Genomic DNA, 24786 nt, shown 5'->3' on the forward strand with positions numbered 1-24786 from the left:
CTGTTGACCTAATCAGGATTTGAGGGACTAAATTTGCTCTGTTTGACTTGAAACTTTATATGGAGATACTTTGGGATGTTAGTGGCCCTATGGAACCACCTTGAGCCATTGATTCAATGATTTTCCTCTGAATTATTCAAACCCTAGTTTAGAGCTTCTGTGTGGGAGACTGTGTTTTGGAGCTTTGTATGGTAAATAGCATGGGCAAATTTTGGGGTATGACAAACGGTATACAAAAATTAAAGGAAAAACTAGTAAATGTCCATGAAAGTAATGTGAAAGCCTCAGGTGTAACATCTCGCAATCAACAAAAAAAAATGTTAGTAACATAGCATGAAAATAATAGATGAGAGATGATAAAAATATGAACAAGTATTAGTCGAGAATTCAAACAAAATAAACTGAAATTGACACAAGAAACAAATATTTTTGATATTTTTTGTATAATAATGAAAACTAATTAATCTACTTAAGAAAAAAAGTATTTTAATAAAATTAAATAAACTAATTATGATATATATATATTTTTTGTATTTTTTAATATAAAAAAAAAATTAATCTAGCTCACTAAAACTAATTTCGTATTTTTTTGGAAAATCAAAATAAAACAAATAGGATAAAAACGATTTAAAAAAAACTAGTAAAATAGTATGAGGTGTCAACATTAAAATGGCTACGGAATGCAAAACATAGGCCTAATGACCCAAATATTAAAACCCTAATAACCTAGTTACTAACTTAATTAATTAAAATAAAATGATTATAAAATAAAATGAAAAAAAACAAAAACATGCAGTAACTAACACTGCCCATTTATTATGCTTGAAATAGAGATAATTTTTTCTACTTTGACTTTTCAACATAAACAAACATCCAATAAGAAAAAGACATGTGGCAGTGCATAAAATTAGAAAACAAAAAAAAAAACACACTATACATCAATATACCAGTGATGATGACAATCCTTAAGAAACCGGTCCTTTCATGATATACTTCTCTTCCAACCATTTTTACTTTTCTTCACTCAAAATAAATATTTACGCTTAGCATTCCACTACCCATTCCTTTTTCAAATCCAACAACAAAGCAAACACACAAGTAATCTTAGCACCAAATCGCAGAGAAAAGAAAAAAATGACAGAAAAACTACCGGAAATATGGATGCAGCGGAAATTGTTGACGGCGATTGGAGCGTAAGGCTGCTACGGTGGTTGTGAGGTCGGCTTGGCCTTGCCGGCGTGGTTGTTCGCAGAGAGGATGAACGAGCGTGGTGGCGACGGATCTGAATCGGAAGGGTTGTTGCTGCACGCGGCGGGATGGTGGATCGGCCAACGGTGGTCTTCGTGTTGTTGGTCATCGCGCGGTGGGTCTGAAAGCTGGGATTGAAGGAAGTCGAGGGTGGTTCGTTGCTGCACACGGGAGATTTAATGCCACTATTTTGCAATCAGCGGCGGCTGAGGTGTTGCGATTAAGAGCTTCGCCGTCGAATCCGAGAGCTTCTCTTTTCGATTTGTGTCGTTATCGATGATCTGTTGTCCTGCAAAACAAAAAGAGAGAAAAATTTCGCATAATTTGTGTTAGATTTTGTTGTCAAAAAAACTTCTACAGGTTTTGTACATGGGCATGGTATTTGTTGTTGTGTTGTGTTAAAAGATAAAGCAAAAGTGGTGTTTTGATTCTTTGTTCAGGGATTTGTGTTTCGGTCAACCCAAATGAGAGAGATTTGGAATTTTTTTAGTGTGTTTTTTGGGTGGAGGAGGCTGTATTTACAGTGTTAGTGAAAATTGGCCGAGAGAGTAAGTTAGGATTCGTGTGGCTACTGTTAGTTCCCTACAATGAAAATAACATGCTTTTTTATAATAAAAAATTAGGTCAAAACCTATTAATTAACATAATCAAACATTCAAATTAAATTTGATTTGATCTTAATTATTTAGTCAATTACAAAGATCTTTTCTAAAAATGACAAAAACTATCCTAAAAATGCAATATTTAAAAATGAAAACAAATCTTTAAATTTTTTTTTATTTTATGATTTTTTTGATGTTTTTATGAATAAAAATGAAAAAAATGAAAAGTTAATATTTTAAAAAATGCTTAAATAATAAATACGAAAATTAAAAATTAAAATAATAAAAAAGCCTTTTTTTTGTGATTTTTGAATAAAAATGAAAATAAAATGAAAACTAAAGTTAGAAGCAAATAAAAGGGAAAAAAAGTTAGAAGTGGGATTTGAACCCGGGATCTTGCACTTGCAAACCTTACTTTCTTACCAACTGGGCTATGTCAATTATTTGAAATAAAATGACATGAAAATATATGCAGGCAAATTTTGGGGTATGACAACTTCGTTTGATGAACATAAGTTCCATCAGAAGTTTGGTTGATTTGAATCCCAAGGAAATACTTAAGTTCACCCATCATACTCATTTCAAATTCAGCCTGCATAGACTTAGCAAACTCCTTTCCAAGTGAAGCATTAGATGTTCCAAAGATAATATCATCAACATAAATTTGACAAATTAAAATATCCTTCTTAGATGTTTTACAGAAAAGAGTCGTGTCCACTTGTCCTCTAGTGAAACCATTGTCCAGAAGGAAAGAACTTAATCATTCATACCAAGCTCTGGGAGCTTGCTTCAACCCATACAATGATTTCTTAAGTTTGAAAACATGTTCTGGAGACTTAGTGTCTTTAAAACCAGGAGGTTGGTGGACATAGACTTCCTCATCTATATAGCCATTTAAGAAGGCACTCTTAACATCCATCTGATACAAAGTGATGTTATGTTGAGTGGAAAAAGAAATCAATAAGCGAATAGATTCTAACCTGGCCACTGGTGCAAAGGTTTCTGTATAGTCAATCCCTTATTGCTGACTATATCCCTGAGCTACCAGTCTGGCTTTGTTTCTTACCACTTCTCCTTTTTCGCTAAGCTTGTTTCTGAACACCCACTTAGTACCAATGATGTTGAATCCTTTTGGTCTAGGAACCAAATCCCATACATCATTCCTTGTAAACTGATTTAGTTCTTCTTGCATGGCAATTATCTAGTCTGGATCTTCTAGAGCTTGATCAACAAAAGTTGGCTCGATCAAAGAAACAAGACCTAATTGACATTCTGCATTGTTCTTAAGGAATGCTCTTGTTCTGATGGGATCATCTTTCTTTCCAAGAATGACATCTTCTGAGTGAGCTGAAGTGAGTCTGGAAGATCTTCTGACTGTTGGCTCTTCTGAAATCCTGAGGTTCTCTAAAGATGCAGCAACTTGATCTTCTGATTCTTTGCTTCTGAGACTTTCAGCTTCTGGAGCTTTGCTTCTTGGTTCTACAACTTCTGATATGTCAATATCTATATCTGCAAAATTCTCAAACTGCTTTGGTTTTTCAAGACCAAGCTTATCATCAAACCTGATATTGATTGATTCTTCTACAACCAATGTTTCAGTATTGTATACTCTGTAGCCTTTAGAGTGTTCAGAATATCCAAGAAGAAAACATTTTTGTGCCTTAGAATCAAACTTACCAAGATGATCTTTAGTATTCAGAATAAAACACACACATCCAAAAGGATGAAAATATGAAATGTTGGGCTTTCTGTTCTTCCACAATTCATAAGGAGTCTTATTTAGAATAGGTCTTATAGAGATTCTATTCTGAATATAACATGCAGTGTTTATTGCTTCTGCCCAGAAGTGCTTAGCCATATTGGTCTCATTGATCATGGTTCTGGCCATTTCTTGCAGAGTCTTATTCTTTCGCTCTACAACTCCATTTTGCTGTGGAGTTCAAGGGCAAGAGAAATCATGGGCAATACCATTTTCTTTGAAGAAATCCTCAAAGAATCTGTTCTCAAATTCGCCACCATGATCACTTCTGACCTTCATGATTTTGCACTCCTTCTCAAATTGGATCTGAGTGCAGAATTCAAAGAACACTGAATGAGACTCATCCTTGTGTTTTAAGAACTTTACCCATGTCCAGCGGCTATAATCATCTACGATGACTAATCCATATTTCTTCCCTCTGACAGATGCTGTTTTGACTGGTCCAAACAGATCAATGTGCAGAAGTTCTAATGGCCTTGAGGAAGAGACAACATTCTTAGATTTGAATGCAGGTTTGGAGAACTTGCCCTTCTGACATGCTTCTCAAAGAGCATCTGATTTATATTTCAGATTTGGGAGTCCTCTGACCATATTTAGTTTGTTAATCTGAGAAATCTTTCTCAAACTAGCATGTCCTAATCTTCTGTGCCAGACCCATTGCTCTTCAGAAACAGACATAAGGCAAGTCACCTTCTGCTCCTCAAGATCTAAAAGATCAATCTTATAGATGTTGTTCTTTCTCTTGCCTGTAAATAGGATTGAGCCATCCTTCTGACTTACAGCCTTGCAAGACTTTTGATTGAAGATTATATCATAACCATTGTCACTTAATTGACTTATGGACAATAGGTTATGCGTTAATCCTTCTACAAGAAGTACATTAGTTATGGAAGGAGAGTTACCAATACTTATGGTTCCAGAGCCAATTATTTTTCCCTTCTGATCTCCTCCAAACTTGACTTCTCCACCAGACTTAAGCACCAGGTCTTGGAACATAGACCTTCTTCCCGTCATCTGTCGGGAGCACCCAGAGTCCAGGTACCATGACATTTTGTGCTTTGCCTTCTTTGCTGCTAAGGATATCTGCAACAGAAATTATCTTCTCCTTAGGTACCCACAATTTCTTGGGTCCTTTCTTGTTAGTTTTCCTCAAGTTCTGATTGAACTTGGGTTTAGCATGATAAGTGACAGGAGGAACATCATGATATTCTTTAGGTTTGGCAGCATGATATTTTTTAGGTTGTGTCACATGCTTCTTGGTGTGTGTAGTATGAAAACTCTGTGCATGTGAAGTGAGCCTAATATCATGTGAGTGGCCATATTTCAACTGATCATACAATGGCTTGTATGTGACTTTCAAATCATCAACAGGTTCAAATTTATGTAAGGTATCACCCTCATAGCCAAAGCCAAACCTTTTGTTTCCAGAAACACCATATATCATAGAAGCAAGATGACTTCTGCCAATACTTCTAGATAGGAACTTTCTGAAGCTCGAGTCATATTCTTTCAGAATATGATTGAGACTAGGAATGGATTTTTCTGATTCAGAAGGAGATCCACTATCTTTGGATAATTTTAAAACTTTTTCCTTCAGTTCAGAATTTTCCAATTCCAGCTTCTTAGTTTCAAATTCAAATTGCTTTTTCAGCTTTTGTATTTGATACTAAGATGAGCCTTGAGTTCCAGAAGTTCAGTTAAACTGGAAACTAACTCTTCTCTAGATAGTTCAGAAAATACCTCTTCAGAATCTGATTCTGATGTAGATTCTGATCCATCATCCACTGTGGCCATCAGTGCAAAGTTGGCTTGCTCTCCTTCAGAGTCTGATTCTGATTCTGATTCAGAATCATCCCATGTTGCCATAAGACCTTTCTTCTTATGAAACTTCTTCTTGGGATTCTCCTTCTGAAGTTTTGGACATTCATTCTTGAAGTGTCCAGGCTCATTGCACTCATAGCAGACGACCTTCTTCTTGTCAGATCTTCTGCCACCAGAAGATTCTCCTCGTTCAAACTTCTTTGAACTTCTGAAGCTTTTGAACTTCCTTTGTTTGCTCTTCTAAAGTTGGTTTACCCTTATGGAGATCATGGACAGTTCATCTTCTTCTTCTGATTCTGATTCTTCATAATCTACTTCTTCAGCCTGAAAAGCGTTAGTGCATTTTTTAATATTTGATTTTAATGCAATAGACTTACCTTTCTTCTGAGGCTCATTTGCATCCAGCTCTATCTCATGGCTTCTCAAGGCACTGATTAGCTCTTCCAAAGAAACCTCATTCAGATTCTTTGCAATCTTGAATGCAGTCACCAATGGACCCCATCTTCTGGGTAAGCTTCTGATGATCTTCTTTACATGAGCAGCCTTGGTGTAACCTTTGTCCAGAACTCTTAATCCAGCAGTTAGCGTTTGAAATCTTGAGAACATCTTCTCAATATCTTCATCGTCCTCCATCTTGAAGGCTTCATATTTCTGGATTAGAGCAAGAGCTTTGATCTCCTTGACTTGAGCATTTCCTTCATGGGTCATTTTCAGTGACTCATATATATCATGGGCAGTTTCCCTGTTAGATATCTTCTCATACTCAGCATGAGAGATAGCATTCAGCAAAACAGTCCTACATTTATGATGATTTTTGAAAAGCTTCTTTTGATCATCATTCATTTCTTGTCTTGTAAGCCTTACGCCAGTAGCATTCACTGGATGTTTGTAACCATCCACCAGAAGATCCCATAAGTCACAATCTAGACCAAGAAAGTAACTTTCCAGTTTATCTTTCCAGTATTCAAAGTTTTCACCATCAAATACTGGTGGTCTAGTATAACCATTGTTACCATTTCCATTGTATTGCTCAGCAGAGCCAGATGTAGATGTAGGTGTGTTTGTTGGAATTTCACCAGCCATCTTTTACTGAAGTGTTTTTCTCTTCCTGAATCTTTTCTAAACACGGTTAAGTGCTTGCACCTTAGAACCGGCGCTCTGATGCCAATTGAAGGATAGAAAAACACTTAGAAAGGGGGGGTTTGAATAAGTGTAGCTTTAAAACTTGTAAGATAAAAACAATTTGCACAATGATTTTTATCCTGGTTTGTTGTTAACTAAACTACTCCAGTCCACCCCCTTGGAGTGATTTACCTCACCTGAGGATTTAATCCACTAATCACACTTGATTACAATGGTTTTCCACTTAGCCAACTGCTAAGTCTTCTAGAGTATCTTGATCACAACCTGATCACTCTAGGAACAAATTGCTTAGACAGCTTCTAAGACTTGCTAGAGTATACTGATCAACAACCTGATCACTCTAGAACTTACAAATTAATGTAAACAAATTCTTTTAAGAGTTACAATGCTTCTTAAAAAGCTATTATCACAACTGTGATTTTCTCTTAAGTTTAAGCTTAAATCTCACTAAGATATTACAACAGCAATGTAGTGAGCTTGATGACGAAGTTTGAGAGCTTTTGATTTGAACAGCGTTTCTGCAAGTTGGTTCAGAGTTTGTAATTCGTTAGTTGTGTTACCTTGCTTCTCATCAGAACTTCATATTTATAGGCACTTGAGAAGATGACCATTGGGAGCATTTAATGCTTTGCGTATTCCGTACAGCATTGCATTTAATATTTCACTCTTATGTCAACTACCTCGAGCCTTGTTTCCGCTGTGTCTACTGACGTTGCCTATAATAGCTTCTAACGTTCCTTTTGTCAGTCAGCGTAGCCTGCCAGTCTAGTACTTGCTTCTGATCTGATGTTTGTGTAAACAACGTTTGAATGTCATCACCGAGAACTTCAGTGCTTCTGCTTCTGATCTCAAGTTCTTCTGATGCTTCCATAGACCCATGTTCTGATTCTGCTTGACCATCTTCTGATGTCTTGCCAGACCATGTTCTGATGTTGCATGCTTGTTGCACCCCAAAATTTGCCCTCTTTTATGTGCTATAAGTTATGGATGACGTTTATTTCGTCAATTGAAAATCGAAGAAAAATAACAAAAGAGTTTCTCTATGGTCTGAAGCATGTCTTTCGTCTCAACATTTATGATTTGTAATGTAAGGGTCCGGGTTGCAAATATCATCCATTTCTATTCAAGGATCCAAGTTCACGGGTTGTCATTGTTGGGGTTACAAATTTATCATCAGATTCAAGTTAAGGGTTTGAGATTTGTATTTAAGCATTGGAAGGAGGAGTTGAATTTCAAGCTTCATTTAAAAAAGATAACCTTACGATTTTCAAAGTCGAGAAAGGGTGCTATTATAAGAATTCATCTCATGTCCAAATATTCACTATGTTCATTATAAAAATCACTTGTCCATTGCTTTTCAAACACTCATTCAAAATTCCAAATTCAAATGTTCAAGTTCATCATAAAATCTCAAAGTCCAAGCCCTTGTTCACTACAAACCATGTTCAAATTACAAAGGTCCATTACAAAAAAAATAGACAAAAAGATTACACATTCAAAAATCCTTAAGTCTTTGATTCATCTCCAAGAAGCCTCCAAACTTGCAGCTTATTAATAAACCGTACCAATAAACTCCCTTTAATCATCACTAACAAAAACGGCTAAAGAGGAAAATTCATGACCATTCTCCACACTTGAATTCACAATAACAAAAAAGCAAAAAAATACTTGGAACAAACTTCAAACAAAAACGTAACAAACTCTCGCTGAACCAGAGGGAATCTTCTTGAATCTCTGAACTCTCCCTTTCCGCCGATTCTGCATCTTCATCGTTCTTCAACACTTCTCCATAACAGAAAATCATCACCGATTCAATCTTCTCAATCTTCACACTGAATCATCAATCTTGATTTCCAAGACCATACACGAACTTGGCATAATCTTCACATCAATCATCTTCATCGGCTTCAACAACTTCGTTCACCAATCATCTTCCTCACATATTCTCCAATATCCAGAAACCTGCAGGAAGATTCCATCACCGATCATGTAACAACAATCTCCATAACGCTCACTGAATCGCATCATATCACGTTCATAGTCAATCTTCAACATAGCTTGCAACCACTCCACAACTTTATCAGCATACCCTGACTGCTCCGTTACATACGACAACAACGACGCTGCCTCTGATTCACACTTCAGCAGATACAGAAAATCGAACGAAAATAAAGAGAAGGAGAAGAATCTCACACCTTCAATATTACCACAGTGGATTCGTCAATCTTCAACTCGCGTTCAACATACGATTCCGATCTTCACCTGCAAACTTTCGGAAGCATAGCATCAATACCGGTTCTGAACGCAACTCTGCTTGGAAAAGCTCATCGCGGCAACGAACATTAACAGCAACACGCATCTGAATCGTCTCTCCATATTCAACTTCACGATGAGGCTTCGATCTGAAGCGCAACAACGATCAACATCACAATCACGAAAAGACCGACCTCGACGCAGGCGAACGGAGACGAGAGATTTGCGCAATGAGAGAGCTGAGATTCCGCCGCCGTGAAGCATTCACCGGCGCGATGAGTTGAATCGAGAGATGAACTCGCCGACGTGCCGCCATAGTCTGATAAGGTTTGAGTGGAGATCCTTCACTTGAGAAATTCCGGCCGCCGTCTGAGTCGAGAGAGATGAGAGACGAGCGTTGAACGTGTTTGTTTGGCGGTGGCGATCGAAGAATCCTCGCCGGTGAAGATGCTGAAGCCGCCGTTCTTATTCGTGAGAAAGGAAGGAGATAAGGTCAATGGCCACAACTCAGTAAACCCTAAATTCCCTTTGCAATTTTAATCATGTGTTTAATTGTTCTTAACTGTACATAATTGATATTAGGAGTTAGATAAACAAAACCTGATGTAATTAACCTGATGTTTAATTTGAAAAAAACAGAATAAATCTTAACAAAATCTGAAAATGGAATCAAATAATCATTGTGGATCACAATCTACCTTGGACCACACGAGTTCCTCATTCACACCCCTCTTAGCCCAATTCACACGTTGGTGTGTACAAAAATGACCAAAAACAATCTGCTTGGGCCTCAATCCCTGGGCCCTGCACCCTTACTTCTGTATGCACCACCAATTTCCATGACATACCCCCCTGACTCCATGTTTTTATGTTAGAATTTGATCCTTTTCCCATAGTCTTTTTTCCCATTTCTTAGATAATAAAAACGAATAAAATCATGTGTTAATTTTTGTTTAGAATTAGAATTTAATTTCTTGTTTCTAGATGGTAAAAAAGGATATAAAAACATGTATTTTTCTTGTTAGAATTTAATTGTTTTGTACATAGTTTTGTTCTAATTTCTAGATAAAAACGCCATAAAAACAATTTTCTCTTTTTAGATTTTGTTTTAGAATTTACTTAGAATTTAATTTCTATTATTTTCTATGGCGGGTGCATGCCTCCTTGTTATTACTGATTTGGGTGTTGAGATGTGTGAGGTACTTCGAGAGAGCCTTTGATTGCGATTCGACTTGCTTTGTGTTCCACTTTATTTGTGGGACACGATTTCGCTTCTGGTGCGATTGTTTTGCATTGTGTTCCACTTTATTTGTGGGACACGAACCTATTCCCGAGGCGATTCATCCGATCTCTCTTTCATTGAGATGTATACTCCTGTATTGTCTAGATTGTATTTCTTGCAGGTTGCTTGTGTGGTTGTGATTTATTTTCACACTGCATCGCTTTGACGCTTATGCTGGACTCCTGGCTTTGCTGGATGTTAGATTACGTGAAGTTTCTTAGTTCTGCCTGCGTTGCTAGCTCATTGCGGATTTGCTATTCGTTCAGTATTGTCTCCTTGTCCCTTTTACCGCTTTCTCGCATCATCCTTTAACATGAGAAGTAGGACTTAGACATGCATCTGGCCAAGCCCTCGAAAGAGGCTCTGTTTTTGTTGGTGTGTTTATATTTGTGCTTTGCGGCAGGGAGTCACGGTGTAATAAGTCCTATATGGCACTCCGTTAAGTCCTCATGGAAGGCACGTGGAAAGGGTTAGCAATCAACCCCCGCCCAGTCTCATCGAGTCTGTTTGGTATGCGCACGCTACGCGTTGCTCGCTTCTGAACCTGCACAAGATCTTGTTATCGAGTATGTCAGGAAAAGGGTTCATGCAGCCGGACCCCCGCCTTTCTTATAGCTCGCGTTGCTCGACGTTGATGCTCGGTGTACGCACGCACCGTTTTCCTTTATAATTCGTGACGGCTTGGTTGCTGAGAGGGGTCCGCCCTCTTGTCTATGGCCCGATCATTTTCACGAGGTCTAATGCTTGGTTGACTTGGGTTGAGCTGCTCCCCTTGGCTATGGCGGGACCGCTTTTCTACCATTCGGTCAGTACCGTTGGTTTGTTTGCTTTACGAGCGGAGCTCGTTTGTGTGATATTCTTGTGTGTTGCTTTCGCCTTTTCCCCGTAGGTTGTTAGTTTAGTTTAGACTAGTACCCTTTGTATGATAACATTAGGTAGCAAGCTTTCTCCCTTTAGTTTAGGTTTTCCTCATGCATTCTTTAAAACACAAACCACACTCTTTGATTTTCTTTTCTTAAGAGCTTGTTATTTCCGCTCCATTCCCAAGCATAAGTCTCCAAAGGTCGAGCAGCGGAGTGTGAATGTAACTCGTTCACCTAAAAAACACAAAACAAACAGAAATTAGTTAGCCGAGCTACGGTACCTCTGATTCCGCAAAACGGATACGTAGGCAGCGGGGTAGGGCCCGTGCGAGTATAACTCTTTCTTTTCCCTACATTATGCATTCATTTTAGTCCAGATTAGCGCATTTTGCTTACACACCCATAGGTTTAGACATAAGCGTGGATACCATCGAGTACGATGGGCGCGAGGGGTGCTAGCACCTTCCCCTCGCGTAACCGACTCCCTTACCCTTTTTCTCTGGTCGTGAGACCGTTGTTTTGTTTTGTGGTTTGCTGGCATTCCCTTCCTTTTCAGGATAAATATGTTAGTGGCGACTCTGTTAATTTTCGCGGTAGCGACAGCTGGCGACTCTGCTGGGGACGTCTCGACCTATTGCGGGTCCGGACTTAGCGAGTCGATCCTAGCGCTTGTGTGTTTATCTTTGGGTGCTTTACTGTTTTGCATATTTATCTGTTTGCATTGCATTCTATGTGCGCTTTTACTTTTTTGCATCATATTCTGGACTGTCTGGATTTCTATCTATGGGTGGGTGTTTCAAGAGGTAAAAGGCCCAATACCCAGGCCATGAGTGATACCTTAGGAACTAGGACTAGAGTGGCCGTGACGGACAGATGGCGTATGCCTGATTGATCTGATCACGTATCCACGGGCAGAGCTTGGTGGAATGAGGCAATATCGTATGATAACGCCTACATTCGATCCTCTGTTGGCTTTTTGACCTACCTTGGCCTAGATTTACCCGTGAGTGGGGCGGGAATCAATCATTGCTTAACAGGTACATTGATGGTGACTTTGGTTCTCGTTCGTGGGTTACCGCTATCCTCGTTCGTGGGTTACCGTGGTTCTTGTTCGAGGGTTACTTTGGTTCTCGTTCGAGTGGTTCCATTTCTGTGATAGTGACTATGGTTTTGATTCTACTGGTTATGTTCCGTGATCTATGGGGTGTTCTGAAATGGTGCCGAACTTTTGAACCTGGATCGTGTAACTTTGAGGAAATCCAGACATGTTCGGTGGGAGACATCCAAAGTCCTACCACTTTGCATCATTGCATATTTACTTTCCAAAAAATGATGTACAGAAAATAACTAGCATACATGTTCCTTCTATTTCAAAGGAATCATATCTTTAAGCCTCGTGTCGAGCTCTTCCATCTCTTGCTTTCTAAAAAAATCAAAACACGAGGATTCCTTGGAATTGAATGAACATGGCATTGCACGCATATCATGCATCTCATACATCTCATGCATAACAGGTATTCAAGATCGAGGATCTCTTATTCAGACTTGGTACTCTCACCAGACTCAGAGACTTGATTTGTTCTTACTGAATGTTCAAAGATTAGTCATGGAACAACTTTGTGGGGAAGAAAAAAGCAAGGATCATTTCATGGATCTCTTCCACAACCTTGCGGTTTCTGAAGCTCCTTTTCAGCGGCTAATCTCCTTTTCTCTCATGAATTCAAGGGGTATGTTCTTAGCAAAGACAGAAGAGGGCTGAAAGACAATTCTATCTAATTCTCAGGTCTTATGCTCATGTGCTTCCATGTTTGCTTCATTTGAAACTGGTTAAGCTCCGTACGGTGTGATGTCTACAAATTCTCTACTTGATGATGATGACACTAGGTGTGAGTTCTATTCTGGGACACCTGGTCGTGATGTTGGATCGGGAAGTCTTTGAAGTTGCTTGGGGCTCCCGAATGAGGGATAAGCAAGACATTGTCTATCTTGAGCATTGCACCATTTGCATTGCTCGAATCCCTAAAGCACTTACAAATTCCGTGGGACTTCTCCAGAATCTTCCGCCAGACAGTAATCAAGAGTGTTCTGCAGAGGCACCTCTCATTCTCAAGGTTCTGCTTCATATTCCGAGTCACCTCCTCATCCTGGAGTTTCCTTGTCAATAGCTTTCGCTTGTCAACAGAGACGGAGAAAGAGTAAGATCAACAAGCTGATGATAATCCTAATGCCTTATGATCAGTTGCTTCCCTGCTTGATGGAATTTCAATTGGTTAAGATCCGTTGCTTTGGATCTTTCTCACCACAGATAGCTCTCCTGATTTCGATGACGATACTCGGTGTTTTCCATTCCGGGGCACTTGATCATAATGTCAATACTTACAAAGTGTTGAGGTACAAGGAATCCAGGACTTACTCGATACAAAGATGTTTGAGTTTACTCATAATGGTTTCTACTGGTTAATCTCATTTCATCTTCCGCAAGTAGAATGTTTGTTCTTCCTCGAGGAGTAACTCATGAGAATCACTTGTAACTTGTACTGCCAGAGGCTTCCTTCCCAGCAACTGTTGTGTGTTCCAAGTAATGACTTTGATAGCCAAGCGTCAGAGGTTATTGTTGTTCACCGATAGCAATACAAGTTTCCTCCATTCATGATGGTGTTTTCTGTTTCAGCAGCTATATTTAGGGCTCCCGACCGAGGGATAAGCAAGACTCTGTGTTCTTGAGCTCGCATCATTGGCAGCTCAAATCCCTAAAGCATTCACAAACTCCAGCCGCTACATTTGGGGCTCCCGACCGAGGGATAAGCAAGACGCCTTGGATCTTGAGTTTGTGCACCACTAGCACAGCTCAAATCCCTAAAAGCTGGACACTTGCAACTTCTGTATGACCTCGCCGAAATCTTCTTCTGTGAAGTAATATGAAGTGTTCTATAGGAACATATGTTGATGATGGGTGCATTTTACATGCTGGGGCACCTGGTTATTCGATTGAGGATTGTCATATATTCAGAGACAAGGTACAAGACCTGATTGATTCAGTGACTATCACATTCGCACTTGAGGGCCAGAATTGGAGTTCTCCTCCGACTCAACGGATCTTCTGAAGCAATAAGTCCATACGGAGAAGATCTCCTCAACATTGGCAATTCTGAATTCATTATGCATGTTCATGTTTAAGCTTTCTTGTTTTGTGCAATACTGTTTGTATGTAAAACTTGTTTGTTTTTGAACTATAATCATAATGCATTGGATATGTTTGTCTTGAAAAAAATCATTCGCTTTTGCTCTTATATGTTTTTATATGCTTTTTGTGATACTTAACTCTTGTTAACAAAGCATGATAACTCCGTAGGGAGAATGATGAACATAATATCAAGAACCTCAAATGGTATGCTTTGGAGTAGAACCCTGTTGATGATGTACAGGCATTGTTTCAATTCCCAAACACTGGAGATATAAGGGAGATAGACCCTCGATAACCACTCTGAGCCTTCGAAGTAGGAGTTTCTTTTCTTTATAAAAAAACCTTATTTTTAACCCAGGGGCGGGTAGTGTTCAGTTAACCTGATTGAGCATTCAAAATTCATCAGGAGCATGCATCTAAGGATACAACAATGGCTATCTTTCAAAAATTGAGGAAAGTCAAATCCACAACGGTTATCCCTCACCTCAGGAGGTTGAGATATCATGATTATCCCTCACATCAGGAGGTCGAGACCAACATCCAAATCGCTGTGGTTTATCCCTCACATCAGGAGGTCAAAATATGACGATACCACAATGGTAATTCTTCATCAATCAATGACTCAGGCAGTCACAATCACATCCAACAAATCTAAGATTCAGGATCACACGACTTGTTCAAAAGAAAAGAATGAATAAAAAAAAGAATGAATAAAAAAGGAAGAAGAAAGCTCGCTAAGTCAACAACTTGAAAATAAGTGACTTAGGCAAAAGTTAGGGCATCCCGCTGGACATCCAAATCAAAATTCAAAAGAATTTGTCCAGGCAAAAATTAGGGAAACAAAAAAAAGAAGGAAAAAGCAAAGCAAAGGCGAAAAACAAGGATTACGAAATAAGAATCCTCATCAAAAGAACAAAGTCGTGTGATCGGACACCAAAAACGAAAGGTAAAGTGACTGTCGCGTCCAGAAGACCTCTTTGGCTCCTCAATCATTCCAAACTCCTCTTGAAGGATGAATGCTCGTGTCAAGTTAACTGAACATAGGACTGGAGAACATCACGAAGGGGGTGGGCACCAAATATTTTGAGCCTAAAAAAAATATTTTTTTTCTCAAACCGTGAACCTGGCCACGTTACAACCCTTGAAAGTCCTAATTGAAGCAGGGTTAGTTCGAAAGAAAACTATACATGAGAATAAGGTAAACTGACTCCTAGGATATTCGCTAAACGCTTGAGTTGGTATCACACCATCTTTTCTCTCTTTCATAAAAAAAAACTCGATGTTACGACATCCTTTCATAAAGTTTCTTTAAACTTCAAGACAAATATACTCTTTGCATTAGAATTATATTTCTCATAATAAACATTCTTTGCATGTGAACAAGTGCTTAACATCAAGAAAGTTTCCATTATGAACTTCAGATGAAAGTTTTACCCTCCCGAAGGACAAGTTGTCTTCCGAACTCCGTTGAGCAGAGGCAACAATATTTCAAAGTCTGATCACCCTCAGGGGCACAAAAGCGTTTGATTACTCTAACAAGCAAGTTTTCACTCAATCTGAGGCAATCAGGTCAAGATTCGAAGAATCTCTCAAAGTGCTAAGCAATCAGGGGCATTCACCCGTGCAGTTGAAGCTACCTCCAATACAGGTCAGACAGGGGCATGGTTCCAAAGTTCATGATACTGGGGCAAGTTGGCTATGATAGCATGAATCTCAAGAAATCTTTACGAGACAAATTTCTTCAAAGTCCTTAAGGCTGGGGCAAAACACTATGCAGTGGCATTCTTTCCTCATCATGAGGTGTTCAGATTAAAGTTTAGATGTGGGCTAAGCAACTTATGAACTTGAGAACCGTCAAGGTCGTCATCCTCAATGGTCTGAAGCTGAAAGTCCGATCTTTAGTGGCATCTCTTTGCATTTCAGTGTGATTTTCAAAACCCTTCCAGAGGTTGCAACCGTTGGTTATTGGTATCCCTTAACTAGAGTCCTGTTATGTGGACATCAAATTCCTTTGCTTTCCGACCCTCAAGTCGTGAGTTTCTAACCCTCGTGTTGTGATTCCTTTGCTTTCCGACCCTCGAGTTGTGAGTTTCCAACCCTTGTGTTGTGATTCCTTTGCTTTCCGACCCTCGAGTCGTGAGTTTCCAACCCTTGTGTTGTGATTCCTTTGCTTTCCGACCCTCGAGTCGTGAGTTTCCAACCCTCGTGTTGTGATTCCTATGCTTTCCGACCCTCGAGTCGTGAGTTTCCAACCATCGTGTTGTGATACCTTTGCTTTCCGACCCTCGAGTCGTGAGTTTCCAACCCTCGTGTTGTGATACCTTTGCTTTCCGACCCTCGCGTCGTGAGTTTCCCTCCTTTCCGACCCTCGAGTCGTGAGTTTACCTCCTTTCCGACCCTCGCGTCGTGAGTTTACCTCCTTTCCGACCCTCGCATCGTGAGTTTACCTTATTTCCGACCCTCGAGTCGTGAGTTTACCTCCTTTCCGACCCTCGTGTCGTGAGTTTACCTCCTTTCCGACCCTCGCGTCGTGAGTTTACCTCCTTTCCGACCCTCGCGTCGTGAGTTTATCTCCTTTCCGACCCTCGCGTCGTGAGTTTACCTCCTTTCCGACCCTCGAGTCGTGAGTTTACCTCCTTTCCGACCCTCGCGTCGTGAGTTTCCCTCCTTTCCGACCCTCGAGTCGTGAGTTTACCTCCTTTCCGACCCTCGCGTCGTGAGTTTACCTCCTTTCCGACCCTCGCGTCGTGAGTTTATCTCCTTTCCGACCCTCGCGTCGTGAGTTTATCTCCTTTCCGACCCTCGCGTCGTGAGTTTACCTCCTTTCCGACCCTCGCGTCGTGAGTTTATCTCCTTTCCGACCCTCGTGTCGTGAGTTTACCTCCTTTCCGACCCTCGTGTCGTGAGTTTATCTCATTTCCGACCCTCGAGTCGTGAGTATATCTTTTTTCCGACCCTCGTGTCGTGAGTCTATCTCCTTTCTGACCTTCGTGTCATGGATTTCCAACAGTTGCAGATAGTTGTCATATACACTTCAATGTGTCTGTAAGCCCATTACTTGTTGGCATCTTTACAATCAACATGAATATGCAAAACGCTATGAAAGCCAATGCCTGTCTGGTCCCTTTGAAGTCAACACTTGCTTGACCTCTTAAGCTCACTTCCTGGTGGAATTCTCTTGGAGAACCAATGCCTGTTTGATGCTCCGGCCGATACTTGTTTGGTGTTCTAATCATTGCTTGCCTGTCAACTCCTTGAATCCATTGCTTGTTTTGGAAGTTTCAAAGCTCAGTTGTCTGACAATCTGTTTGCTCTTGCATTTGCCCATTGTGGGTGAGCATTATCGTTCTCTGCCATGTGAAGAGACCTTGTGAAATACACCATGCTATATTCTGGGGCATTTTCATTTGTTTGTCTCGCAGGTACATCCTTGCAAGCGCTTCGCATCAGCATATTGACGGATCTAGCCATGAGAGATTCTCACTCCCCAGCCGAGTGCATCCTGATGAGAGATTCTCATTCCCCAACTGAGTGCATTCAGATGAGGCTTCCTTTTATTCTAAGATTCTCATCTCCTCAGCAAAGCACATCTCAATGCAATCTCTATGCTTCAGAAGTCTTATTTCCTGGTGGAATGCCTTCTCCCTAGTTGAATCATGATTGAATGGTATCTGATTCCCCAGCAAGCTCTTAATGAGGTTCCTTGCCCGAATGCCTCTCTTTCCCTAGTAGAGCGCTTCTCTCTCCAACACATTGACCTGTTCTCCCCAGGAGAGTCATCTTGTTCCCCAGTGGAGTTGTCTTAACAAAAGGTTCTTATGCTAAGTTTCTTATCCCCAGCGGATCTCTCATATCCCTAGCAGATCGTTGTGCAGAAGTATCCATCTTCCCCACTGATTTTCTTTCCTCAGTAAATATTCACATGCATCCTCAGCAGAATCTATGTTCATCTAGGACTTCCCTAGTGGAATGCGTCCTATACAAGCAAGTTGGTCACTCCTCATCAGAGTTATCTTCACGACTTGCTCTTATCTCCTCATCCCCAGTGTGTCGAAAATTTGCTTCTCCAGTGAAGTTTCCAGGGTATTCCCCAAGCAAGTAATTGGGATGTCCATATCCCCAAGCAGGATTTATTCCCCAGCCAGAGCTCCCATCCAAATTTGATCGTCTCCAGCAGATTTCTGATCCATCTTTGCCAGCTCGCAGCTTGTGGCTTCTAGTCACTCAATTTGTCCTCCCCGCAGAGTTCCATACTCTCTCCAGGACTTCTTCAGCAATTCAGTGCTCCTCCGTTGTTTCCCCAGGCAACGTTTGAATCATGCATCATTCGCATTGCATTCTCTAAGCGTGTAGCGTTTCCTTCTCGGAAACGTTATTCCATACACATTCATACATACATCATGCATAAACCATATCATATCTGTTGTTTCTTTCTGCAGGAAAGTTATCCAGATTCAAATGCTCCCTAGAGAGCAATATTCGCCTAGTCATTAAAGGCGCTTATCCTGATGTTTTGAATCAGAAGAGGATTGTTCTACTTATTTTCTGACGCAGCTCAGATCAGTTCAAAGACATTCCTATTCCCGATGCCCCCAGATCGGTGGAAGATATTTGTTCCTATCCTGATATCCAGCTCAGTTGAAGGAACCGCCTCCGGATCTCTATCGATCTTCCGAAGGAGCAAGCCCTCTGATACATCAGATCAGTTGGAAATATCTACTCCCTGACGATTTAGTTCGTTCAGAAGAAGAAACTCGTTTGCCCAGTCCTGATACCTTACTATCAGTTAAGGACGTTTTCTTTACCCGGCGTACACAGTTCGGAAGAGATATCTGTTCCTATCCTAATATCCAGTTTCAGATTAGTTGAAGGAACCGCCTCCGGATCTCCCAAGGTCTTACGAAGGAGCAAGCCACTGATATCATCAAATCAGATGGAGATGTTTGCCTGATTGACTTTTTCATTCAGATGAAGATTGTCCTACTTATTTTCTGGCATCATGTCCAGATCATTTTAAAGGCATTCTTTCCCCGGCATACACAGTTCGGAAGAGATATTGTTCCTATCCTGATTTCCAATTCAGTTGAAGGAACCGCCTCCGGATCCCCGTGGTCTTACGAAGGAGCTAGCCGCTAATTCCCAGATTAGTAGGAATATCTACCTGATGATTTAATTGCATCAGAAGAGATGTCTGCCCAGATTCCCAGATCATGATTCCCAGATCAGAGATACCTATTACCCGTTGATGTCCGATTCAACCGATGTATCTCCCTCGATTCCCAGATCGACTTAAGACATCTGTCCCGATGCATGTTCGGAGACATCTGCTACGTCTGATACTCAGATCAGTCGAGATGTTCCTTCTCTTGATGCCCAGATCATTTGAAGTGTTTTCCCCTGCCTGTGGGTGCCCGTTCCTTCTTATCACAAGTTGGAGCATATTTAATTGTCCAGATCAATTGAAGTTTTTTCTCCCCGCTTGCGGGGTGGTACATTCCTTCTTATTGCAAGATGGAATCTTCTATTGATCAAGAGTGCAATTTTTTGAGTTCATTATGGTATTCAATCTCCTTCCACCTCAACGGTTCGAAACTTTCGTTTCTCACTCGTCAGGTTCAAGAAGTTTGAATAGGGGCAGCTGTTGCACCCCAAAATTTGCCCTCTTTTATGTGCTATAAGTTATGGATGACGTTTATTTCGTCAATTGAAAATCGAAGAAAAATAACAAAAGAGTTTCTCTATGGTCTGAAGCATGTCTTTCATCTCAACATTTATGATTTGTAATGTAAGGGTCCGGGTTGCAAATATCATCCATTTCTATTCAAGGATCCAAGTTCACGGGTTGTCATTGTTGGGGTTACAAATTTATCATCAGATTCAAGTTAAGGGTTTGAGATTTGTATTTGAGCATTGGAAGGAGGAGTTGAATTTCAAGCTTCATTTAAAAAAGATAACCTTACGATTTTCAAAGTCGAGAAAGGGTGCTATTATAAGAATTCATCTCATGTCCAAATATTCACTATGTTCATTATAAAAATCACTTGTCCATTGCTTTTCAAACACTCATTCAAAATTCCAAATTCAAATGTTCAAGTTCGTCATAAAATCTCAAAGTCCAAGCCCTTGTTCACTACAAACCATGTTCAAATTACAAAGGTCCATTACAAAAAAAATAGACAAAAAGATTACACATTCAAAAATCCTTAAGTCTTTGATTCATCTTCAAGAAGCCTCCAAACTTGCAGCTTATCAATAAACCGTACCAATAAACTCCCTTTAATCATCACTAACAAAAACGGCTACAGAGGAAAATTCATGACCATTCTCCACACTTGAATTCACAATAACAAAAAAGCAAAAAAATACTTGGAACAAACTTCAAACAAAAACGTAACAAACTCTCGCTGAACCAGAGGGAATCTTCTTGAATCTCTGAACTCTCCCTTTCCGCCGATTCTGCATCTTCATCGTTCTTCAACACTTCTCCATAACAGAAAATCATCACCGATTCAATCTTCTCAATCTTCACACTGAATCATCAATCTTGATTTCCAAGACCATACACGAACTTGGCATAATCTTCACATCAATCATCTTCATCGGCTTCAACAACTTCGTTCACCAATCATCTTCCTCACATATTCTCCAATATCCAGAAACCTGCAGGAAGATTCCATCACCGATCATGTAACAACAATCTCCATAACGCTCACTGAATCGCATCATATCACGTTCATAGTCAATCTTCAACATAGCTTGCAACCACTCCACAACTTTATCAGCATACCCTGACTGCTCCGTTACATACGACAACAACGACGCTGCCTCTGATTCACACTTCAGCAGATACAGAAAATCGAACGAAAATAAAGAGAAGGAGAAGAATCTCACACCTTCAATATTACCACAGTGGATTCGTCAATCTTCAACTCGCGTTCAACATACGATTCCGATCTTCACCTGCAAACTTTCGGAAGCATAGCATCAATACCGGTTCTGAACGCAACTCTGCTTGGAAAAGCTCATCGCGGCAACGAACATTAACAGCAACACGCATCTGAATCGTCTCTCCATATTCAACTTCACGATGAGGCTTCGATCTGAAGCGCAACAACGATCAACATCACAATCACGAAAAGACCGACCTCGACGCAGGCGAACGGAGACGAGAGATTTGCGCAATGAGAGAGCTGAGATTCCGCCGCCGTGAAGCATTCACCGGCGCGATGAGTTGAATCGAGAGATGAACTCGCCGACGTGCCGCCATAGTCTGATAAGGTTCGAGTGGAGATCCTTCACTTGAGAAATTCCGGCCGCCGTCTGAGTCGAGAGAGATGAGAGACGAGCGTTGAACGTGTTTGTTTGGCGGTGGCGATCGAAGAATCCTCGCCGGTGAAGATGCTGAAGCCGCCGTTCTTATTCGTGAGAAAGGAAGGAGATAAGGTCAATGGCCACAACTCAGTAAACCCTAAATTCCCTTTGCAATTTTAATCATGTGTTTAATTGTTCTTAACTGTACATAATTGATATTAGGAGTTAGATAAACAAAACCTGATGTAATTAACCTGATGTTTAATTTGAAAAAAACAGAATAAATCTTAACAAAATCTGAAAATGGAATCAAATAATCATTGTGGATCACAATCTACCTTGGACCACACGAGTTCCTCATTCACACCCCCCTTAGCCCAATTCACACGTTGGTGTGTACAAAAATGACCAAAAACAATCTGCTTGGGCCTCAATCCCTGGGCCCTGCGCCCTTACTTCTGTATGCACCACCAATTTCCATGACATACCCCCCTGACTCCATGTTTTTATGTTAGAATTTGATCCTTTTCCCATAGTCTTTTTTCCCATTTCTTAGATAATAAAAACGAATAAAATCATGTGTTAATTTTTGTTTAGAATTAGAATTTAATTTCTTGTTTCTAGATGGTAAAAAAGGATATAAAAACATGTATTTTTCTTGTTAGAATTTAATTGTTTTGTACATAGTTTTGTTCTAATTTCTAGATAAAAACGCCATAAAAACAATTTTCTCTTTTTAGATTTTGTTTTAGAATTTACTTAGAATTTAATTTCTATTATTTTCTATGGCGGGTGCATGCCTCCTTGTTATTACTGATTTGGGTGTTGAGATGTGTGAGGTACTTCGAGAGAGCCTTTGATTGCGATTCGACTTGCTTCGTGTTCCACTTTATTTGTGGGACACGATTTCGCTTCTGGTGCGATTGTTTTGCATTGTGTTCCACTTTATTTGTGGGACACGAACCTATTCCCGAGGCGATTCATCCGATCTCTCTTTCATTGAGATGTATACTCCTGTATTGTCTGGATTGTATTTCTTGCAGGTTGCTTGTGTGGTTGTGATTTATTTTCACACTGCATCGCTTTGACGCTTATGCTGGACTCCTGGCTTTGCTGGATGTTAGATTACGTGAAGTTTCTTAGTTCTGCCTGCGTTGCTAGCTCATTGCGGATTTGCTATTCGTTCAGTATTGTCTCCTTGTCCCTTTTACCGCTTTCTCACATCATCCTTTAACATGAGAAGTAGGACTTAGACATGCATCTGGCCAAGCCCTCGAAAGAGGCTCTGTTTTTGTTGGTGTGTTTATATTTGTGCTTTGCGGCAGGGAGTCACGGTGTAATAAGTCCTATATGGCACTCCGTTAAGTCCTCATGGAAGGCACGTGGAAAGGGTTAGCAATCAACCCCCGCCCAGTCTCATCGAGTCTGTTTGGTATGCGCACGCTACGCGTTGCTCGCTTCTGAACCTGCACAAGATCTTGTTATCGAGTATGTCAGGAAAAGGGTTCATGCAGCCGGACCCCCGCCTTTCTTATAGCTCGCGTTGCTCGACGTTGATGCTCGGTGTACGCACGCACCGTTTTCCTTTATAATCCGTGACGGCTTGGTTGCTGAGAGGGGTCCGCCCTCTTGTCTATGGCCCGATCATTTTCACGAGGTCTAATGCTTGGTTGACTTGGGTTGAGCTGCTCCCCTTGGCTATGGCGGGACCGCTTTTCTACCATTCGGTCAGTACCGTTGGTTTGTTTGCTTTACGAGCGGAGCTCGTTTGTGTGATATTCTTGTGTGTTGCTTTCGCCTTTTCCCCGTAGGTTGTTAGTTTAGTTTAGACTAGTACCCTTTGTATGATAACATTAGGTAGCAAGCTTTCTCCCTTTAGTTTAGGTTTTCCTCATGCATTCTTTAAAACACAAACCACACTCTTTGATTTTCTTTTCTTAAGAGCTTGTTATTTCCGCTCCATTCCCAAGCATAAGTCTCCAAAGGTCGAGCAGCGGAGTGTGAATGTAACTCGTTCACCTAAAAAACACAAAACAAACAGAAATTAGTTAGCCGAGCTACGGTACCTCTGATTCCGCAAAACGGATACGTAGGCAGCGGGGTAGGGCCCGTGCGAGTATAACTCTTTCTTTTCCCTACATTATGCATTCATTTTAGTCCAGATTAGCGCATTTTGCTTACACACCCATAGGTTTAGACATAAGCGTGGATACCATCGAGTACGATGGGCGCGAGGGGTGCTAGCACCTTCCCCTCGCGTAACTGACTCCCTTACCCTTTTTCTCTGGTCGTGAGACCGTTGTTTTGTTTTGTGGTTTGCTGGCATTCCCTTCCTTTTCAGGATAAATATGTTAGTGGCGACTCTGTTAATTTTCGCGGTAGCGACAATGCTGAACCTTCTGAGTCAGTGCTTCTTGCGCTGATTTTGTGCATACTCTTTATATAATTCCTGAAACGGAAATAGCATAGTATTAGAGTACCACATTATCTCATACAAAATTCATATACTTGTTATCATCAAAACTAAGAATATTGATCAGAACAAATCTTGTTCTAACACCTCCAACACTTCTCAATGTCATTTCCTCTCCATGGCCTTTCTCTATGTGGGGTATCGATATGATTGGCATGATTGAACCCAAGGCTTCGAACGGACATCGATTCATCCTGGTAGCAACATCATCTGCCGATATGGTGTACCGAGCAAGATCATCACTGATAATGGCTCGAATCTGAATAATAGCATGATGAGAGAACTGTGTGAAAGTTTCAAAATTGAACATCACAACTCTTCACCTTATAGGCCAAAGATGAATGGAGCTGTTGAAGCAGCAAATAAGAATATTAAGAAGATTGTGAAAAAGATGGTTGTTACGTACAAGGACTGGCATGAGATGCTCCCATTTGCTTTGCATGGGTACCGTACATCTGATCGTACTTCAACCGGGGCAACCCCCTTTTCTTTGGTTTATGGTATGGAAGCAGTGCTCCCTATTGAGGTTGCGATTCCATCGTTGAGAGTTTTAATGGAAACCAAGTTATTTGAGGCTGAGTGGTGTCAGAGTAGGTTTGATCAATTGAATTTGATAGAAGAAAAGAGAATGACGGCTTTATGCCATGGTCAGCTATACCAGAAAAGAATGAAGAAAGCTTTTGATAAGAAGGTTCGACCCCGTGTATTCGGAGAAGGCGACCTCGTGCTCAAAAGGATCTTGTCTTTCACCTCCGATTCAAGGGGCAAGTGGACTCCTAATTTCGAAGGACCCTACGTTGTTAAGAAAGCCTTCTCTGGCGGTGCACTAATTCTTACAACTATGGAT

At 40.6% G+C, this 24786-nt stretch overlaps 1 long non-coding RNA gene across 1 annotated transcript; it reads right to left on the reverse strand.

Annotated features, from left to right (window-relative positions):
* Nucleotides 1-877: 877 nt before the first annotated feature.
* Nucleotides 878-1809, reverse strand: LOC131622841 (uncharacterized). Its single transcript, XR_009290024.1, has 2 exons — nucleotides 1151-1809; nucleotides 878-1064 (listed from the first exon to the last, which is right to left on the reverse strand). It is a non-coding gene; the product is annotated as an uncharacterized LOC131622841 (long non-coding RNA).
* Between the last annotated feature and the right edge of the window lie 22977 nt (nucleotides 1810-24786).

Source organism: Vicia villosa, linkage group LG1, assembly GCF_029867415.1.
Source record: "Vicia villosa cultivar HV-30 ecotype Madison, WI linkage group LG1, Vvil1.0, whole genome shotgun sequence".
NCBI lineage: Eukaryota > Viridiplantae > Streptophyta > Magnoliopsida > Fabales > Fabaceae > Vicia > Vicia villosa.